This window comes from Bison bison, unplaced genomic scaffold (genome assembly GCF_000754665.1).
Source record: "Bison bison bison isolate TAMUID 2011002044 unplaced genomic scaffold, Bison_UMD1.0 scf7180017864249, whole genome shotgun sequence".
Lineage (NCBI taxonomy): Eukaryota > Metazoa > Chordata > Mammalia > Artiodactyla > Bovidae > Bison > Bison bison.
In genome coordinates, this window is record NW_011494821.1 from 1,837,432 (window position 1) to 1,844,681 (window position 7,250).

The 7,250-nt window shown below is 50.3% G+C and overlaps 1 protein-coding gene across 1 annotated transcript in view; it reads right to left on the minus strand.

Annotated features, from left to right (window-relative positions):
• The window catches only part of PITPNM3 (PITPNM family member 3), a 100,977-nt gene that overhangs the window by 46,397 nt on the left and 47,330 nt on the right, over positions 1-7,250 (minus strand).

A 7,250-nucleotide genomic window follows, 5' to 3' on the forward strand; every position in this document is an offset into this window, starting at 1 on the left:
ATCCTGAACACCTTTTCACCTTTGCCTGCTCACCTTCATAAAGCAGATGCTTATGTGGGTTTCTCTCTGCTCTTACTCTCACCCATGAGGGTCACCACAGCCCTGCAGACAACCGGAAAGCTCTACCTCTAGTGCAGCCTCTCTCCTAAGTGCTTGATCCACACCACCTCCTGGACATCTGTTCATCAGATCGCCCATGTGCACCATGACCACAGAGTGGGTTCTGGAGCTGCCCCTCTTCCCAAGTCTCCACCTCAACGAAGGCACCACCTTCTCACCGAGCCTGGGAACCACCCGTGACCCCCTCCCTGTCCCATGTCCACATTCAGTCAGTCACAGGATGCTGGGGGCTCTGGCTGCTTCTCTCCTCCTTACCCTCTCCTAGTTCACCAGATTGGCACTCCCCAGGGGAAAGTACTTCTGTATTGTGCACTGGAGTGTCCCTAGGCCTAGAACTGTGTGTCTCAGCCAATATTCGTTGAATGAATAAATGAATGAAGCACACGCGCATGCACACACACACACACACTCCCTAAATATAGAAATCCATCCTGTCTCCTTAAGCTGTTGCAAAGCTCCTGTCTTTTGATGAGAAGCTTTTTTCTATAATTATGAAAGTAATACAAGCTCCTTATGCAACATTTGGAAAACTCCAACCAACATAGAAAAGGGAAAAGATTCCTTATAATCCCACAACTGAGGGAAAACTGGCTCCATTCTATGTCATTCTTTCCAGGCTTTTTTCCACACACATTTCTTTGGGGCCGACTGAGATCAAACCAGCCCTCTGTGGGCAGGGATTATGTCATTTATCTCTGTATTCCCAACAAATAGGTGAATGGTGGTTGGCTCTGAAAGGTATCATAGACAATAAAGAAGCACAAAACACACCTTGTGTACTTTAAGTGGAAGCGTGAAGAAATACATAAAGCTATGAAACCTCTGTAAGTATCACTCCAATGGCTTTGGAACCTCCTACTGAGAGCCTGCATCATTGTTGTGGCTGTTGAGTCGCTCAGTCGTGTCCGACTCTTTCGTGACCATCCTCGGCATTGACAGGCAGATTCTCTACCACTGAGCCACTCGGGAAGCCCAAACCACATCATGGTTGACTTTAAAATTATTCTATTAGCAATTCGTCATACCTCTCCTATGCAAATGGAACAATATCATTCCTTTTTTAAGTCTGGGTATTATTCCATTGTATAAATGTGCCACACCTCCTTTCTCCATTCTTCTGTTGATGCTTCCATGTCCTGGCTATTGTAAATAGTGCTACAATAAATATTGGGCAGCATGGATCTTTTGGAATTATGGTTTTCTCCAGGTGAACTGGGAGATTGGGATTGACATGTATACACGGCTATGTACGTGTGTGTGAAAGTCACTCAGTCATGTCTGACTCTTTGTGACCCCTATACAGTTCACGGAATTCTACAGGCCAGAATACTGGAGTGGGTAGCCTGTCTCTTCTCCAGAGAATCTTCCTGACCCAGGAATTGAACCAGGGTCTCCTGCATTGCAGGTTTATTCTTTACAAGCTGAGCTACCAGGGAATCCCTATTGTAAATGTATAAAAGAGATAACTAATGAGAACCTACTCTACAGCTCAGGGAACTACTCAGTGCTCCTTGGTGACCTAAATGGGAAAGAAATCCAAAAAACGAGGAAATATAGGTGTACATATGGCTGATCCACCTTGCAGAAAATAAAACAACATTGTAAAGCAACTATACCCCAATAAAAATTTTTATTAAAAATAAAAATAAAACTATCCTATTGGCAGAAAGTTTCAAAATCTCACCATTATAATTACTGCTGTGAAGGACATCTTTGTGATTGAAGCTCTTTCTGCATGTTTTATGATTTCCTTAAAATACAGCCAAAGGAGGACAATTCTGGGTCAAAGGGCAGGAACCTTTTTCACACTCCTGATGTTTATTGCCTGATTTCTCTCCAGAGAGGTGTATGTACTGATTCACACACCCAGGCGCAGCGGATGTAAGGGCGACTCTTAACAGACACTCACCTCTCTGGCTTTATATTCGTCTGTTGGATTTCTCTGCCTCTGACTTCATCAGATTAATCTTTTGAAAGCTGGCCTTCCCAAGCCACTCTCTTGCTTTAAGCCCTCCCATCACGGAACTCTGAGCCTGACAAGAAAGCCTCTCCTTAAAGTGGCCCCCGCCCACATCACCAACCTTTGCCCACCCCTTCCTGCTTCACCTCCACCAGCCAAATCACTGGTACACCATTACAGTTTTTCCATCTTTCTCTTTCAAACCCTCTGTATCCTACCAGCTAGGTTGAGAATCAATCCCGGGCCCACATCTTCCACAAAGGCTTTGATTTACATTGCCTGCCCATCAAAGGCCTCAATTCTCAGGACCGCTGTTCACAAGGGTCATCTCTGCATCCCAAGGGCCTCACAGGGGAAGGTTCAGCAATGGTCAAATCCCTTCCATCTGAAATGTTCACCTGGAGCCCATCCCATCTGACTGGAGGGCTCAGAAAGGAACCTGAGCCAAACCCCCAGGATCTAGAAAACTCCCTGTAGCCAGAGCAAGGCTGGAATCTGAGGACTGGAGTCCCAGGTCTTCAACCTCAGCCCACAGGGAGCCACCCCCACCCCCAAGAATCTTCAGCCAGGAGGAGCCCCTTGGTATAAGGAGTCCTGGCCCTTGTTCTCTGGCACCACATTTTGGGGGCTCAATTATACACATCTGTCCAATGGAAGGCCTCACTCCGCCCTGCTGAAGGGTCCCCCAGCTCTGCCAGGACAAGAGTCCATGACCTGGGGGACAGCACAGAAGTGGTCAGACTGGCATGTAAGGTGCAGGGTAGGCAACACAGAGGTCACACCTCCAGCTTGAAATCTCTAGCTAGAGGCAGAATCCTGCTGTCCAGGTAGGACCCTCTCTTCTGACCTTGATGGCAGAACCTATAGACACCAGGTCTGGTATCCCCAGCTTCTTGAGCAAGTCTGAGTTAGTTCCCTGAAAAAAAAAAAAAATGTGTCCACAGCTTCCCCCAAAGACTCTGATTATCCAAGGAAGATTCTGGGATACAGAGAGAAGCTGCCTCCAGGCCTCTCCTGGGGGCCCTTCAAGCCCTTCCCCGGACAAAGTTGCAGGTCCCTTCCCTGCAGACTCAAGGGTGGCTCCCATATAGGAACCTCCACCACCTCCCTACCAATAATCCAGGAGCTGATGGGCAACTCCCTTCCACCATCCCACCTGCCACGAACTAGAATCCATCACCCTGTTTCTGCAGCCCTCTGTCTGCCAGGGCTGCCTTCTCACCTCACGTCACCTGAATCCCAATCTGTCTCCCTCCTCCATGGGATCAGAGCCCTTGGGTACTCTCAAAGGCAGGAGTGGAGAGTGGAAAGAGCAAAGAGGTGGAGTCAGGAGGTTGAGATTCCCTTCCAGGCTCCCATGGACTCGCTGTGTGAACTGAGGCAAATCCTTCTCCCTCACTGAGCCTCATTCCCACAATCTAGTGTGGGTCCTTTCCACACTGTTAATGCAGTTCTTGAGGCAAGAATACTGAAGCGGTTTGCCATTCCCTTCTCCAGTGGACCACGTTTTGAGTGCCAAAGAATTGATGCTTTTGAACTGTGGTGTTGGAGAAGACTCTTGAGAGTCCCTTGGACTGCAAGGAAATCAAACCAGTCAATCCTAAAGGAAATCAGTCCTGAACATTCTTTGGAAGGACTGAATGTTGAAGCTGAAGCTCCAATACTTCGGCCACCTGATGAGAAGAACTGACTCACTGGAAAAGACCCTGATGCTGGAAAAGATTGAAGGCAAAAAGAGAAGGGGACGGCAGAGGATGAGATGGTTGGATGGCATCACCAACTCGACAGACATGGGTTTGAGCAAGCTCCGGGAGTTGGTGATGGACAGGGAAGCCTGGCGTGCAGCAGTCCATGGGGTCACAAAGAGTCGGACACGACTGAGCAACTGAACTGACTGGCTGACTGAGTGTGGGTCCAGTGGTCTCTGAGGACCCTACAAGTACCGAAAGCCCTTGGGTTGTACTGCATTATGGTTAAACACCTGGATTCAAATCTTGGACACGTACCCTTGGACAGGTTAACCTCCGCAAGCCTCAGTCTTCTACTCTATGGAGGTAGTGGTGCTCCTACCTAGAGAGTTATTGTGAAGATCAAATGATTAACGAGTGTAAAGTCCTTAGCACACAGCCTGGCACACAGCAGCCATTCAAGATGTGAAAGTAAAAGTGTTAATCGCATCAGTCCTGTCTGACACTTTGGTCTGTAGCCTGCCATGGACTGTAGCCCACCAGGCTCCTCTGTCCATGGAATTCTCCAGGCAAGAATACTGGAGTGGGTTCCCATTCCCTTCTCCAGGGGATCCTCCCAACCCAGGGATTGAACCAAGGTCTCCGGCAGCTCAGGCAGATTCTTTACCATCTGAGCCACGAGGATTGGGCTTATTGTTGGTTCATTTACTTATTTATCAATACTTTTAACAACTGGTTCAAGGCATTGTTTCCCTTGTCACCAGCATGACTCCAGATGGAGCAGGGTGGAGAGACTCGATGGTTAATGCTGGATGCCAGCTCACGGTGCTCCCCAGGCCAGGGGTCATGTGCTCTAGAGAGGAGACCCAGGTGGAAAAGAGGCCTGGGCATCCTCTCAGAGTAGCCCCCACTGCCAGCACGATGAGGTGACTTCAAACCCCGCATCGGATGTCAGATCTATGGGTCAGAGCTGAACACGAGCATGTGGTCTGAGAACAAGCTGAGTCCACAGGGCAAGTCGGCTCCCTCCACCCAGCAGGACAGAAGCCTCACACGGAGATGAAGACACTCACTTACAAAACCCCTTCTATTCATCTCTCTGCTGAGCACTGTGCCAGGAGCCGTGGGGGATGCGGAGATGAGAAAGTCAAGGTGAGATGACCAAGAAGGAGGCAGAGACTCACTCTGACCCGGGGACCCCAGGGAGGGTGTGGCAGAGTCACAGCTTGAGAGCCTCGGGGCAAAGGGAGCTTTGACAGGGAGAGAAAACAGGACTGTGTCTGCTGTACATTGAGCCCAAGGAAAGGCAGGAGTAGGGGAGCAGGCACCGCAGCAGAGAAGAAACTGTGCCTGGAGAGGCAGAGGGAGTCACTAACTCTTCCAAACCCGAGTCTCCTGCCATTTCTACTGTGCCCCAAACCACCTACATCATTAGCAGGGCCCAGTGCGAAATGAAAATGCAGGGGCCCTCATTCAGAAAGGAAGAAAAACTAGGAATTTCCTGGTGGTCAAGTGGTTAGAATCCCATGATTTCACTGCCAAGGGCACCGGTTCAATCCCTGGTTGGGGAACTAAGATCCCACAAGCCCTGTGATGTGGCGAAAAAAAAGGAAAAAGAAAAAAGACTATTAAAAGGCACTAAAAAATACAGTTTTTCCCTTTGTCCTTTCTTGACCTGTCTGGGTAGCTTTTATTTGCTATTTAATGTTATGCTCTCTCATGCACAGGGATACTCAAGAGGTGAGTGTAGACACTCACAGGTGCCTGGGGGCCTCACTCCTCAACTTGGCCCCCAAGCCCAGCAGCCACCTAGCTTCCCCCTCCTACCAGCTGCCAGACCTGGGCACTGTGCCATGACTGAGAGCAAGAAAGCTGGGTGCCAGGCGTCCACCCTTCCCACTGCCTGCTGTCCCAACCCCCTGGGCAGGCAGGCGACTCCCAAGAGTACTACAGCCTCTGCATCAAAATGCCTTAGGTCCCTGGATGGGTGGGTGAGAGGCCTGCTTTGTCTGAGTCACCCACCGAACGCACTGCAGCCCTGCCAGCCCCTGGCGGGGACACTTGCTCTGCCCTGAGACACTGGGATCTATGCCTCTGACCCCAACTCTCCCAGCACCCAGGCCCCTGCTTGGGGGAAGAGAGTAGCTCTCTGTGGGCAGGTACAGGGAGGAGGAAGCTGGGTGGGCCCAGGGAGCCAGAGGGCAGGAGAGCAGGAGGCCAAGAGCCCATCCTGGAAGGGAGGGAAAGGGAGGTTTCTAGAGCAAAGGCTTCCGGCGATGGCTCAGGCCATGTGGACAGCACCACGCGTAAACCAAGCTCCCAGCCCCCGGCATGTGCTCCACTGTCCATCAGGCGGCACTTACAAAGCACAGATATGAAGATGAAATCATTCAGAATTGAGATCATTCATCCCAAATCCAGGGACTGGTGCTAAAGATGGAGCTCCAATACTTTGGCCACCTGATGTAAACAGCTGACTCATTGGAAAAGTCTGGGAAAGATTGAAGGCGAAAGAAGAGGACAGAAGAGGATGAGATGGTTGGATAGCATCACTGTTTCAATGGACATGAACTTGGGCAAACTCCAGGAGGTAGTGAGGGATAGGGAGGCCTGGTGTGCTGCAGTCCATGGGGTCACAAAGAGTCGGACACAACTTGGCAACTGAACAACAACACCACCCCAAACCCAGGACTTTTCAGAGCACAGGTCGCAGCCCTGACCACAGCACATACACCTCCAGTGTTTCTCCAGGACCTACTGTCTGCCAGACCCTGGGGAATGGGGAGGCGTCCAGCCAAGGGATGAGCTAGGTCTGGTCCATCACCTCCCTGTTCTCATGCCAGGTCCTGGGAGCAACTCACCTGGATGGTTTAAAAGATGCTGAAATCAAACAATATTTCATTACCAGTAAAGAAATAGGATTTTCAGCCTGGGCAGGATTTCAGTGGGCATAATGCCTGGTTGGGGAGTGGAGCTGGGTCATTAAAACTGGGGACAGGGGTGGTGGAGCAGGGGTGCAGAGGTGGAAAGAAGCCAGGAGGGAGTGTCACTGAGATGCTGCTACAGATTCACACTGGTGTCGCCTGGGTAGAAGGAAGACTGTTACAAAGGGAGGTCAGAGCTCCCCCCACCATGCGGGCTCAGTGGTGGAAACCAGAAAGGCTGCCTCTGGGCTGCAGGGGCTTTGTGGTCTGCCCAGTGCTGACCCACCTGCTAGGTCACTGAGATCTCACACCTGGGTGGGAAAGGCCACCTTCACAGATAAGGAGACAGGCTCAGAAGGAGAAAGTCACTAACTCGATTTCAGATCTGGTCCCTTTCAATGCCCCACACCTGATGGAGGCTCTCCCATGACCTCTGCCTCCTACTGGGGGCGGGGGGGCTTTCTACTTTTGTTTTTAAAATTTACTTATTTATTTGGCTGCACCAGGTCTTTGTTGCAGCAGGCAGGATCTTTTTTTTTTTTTTTTTCTTTTAGTTGT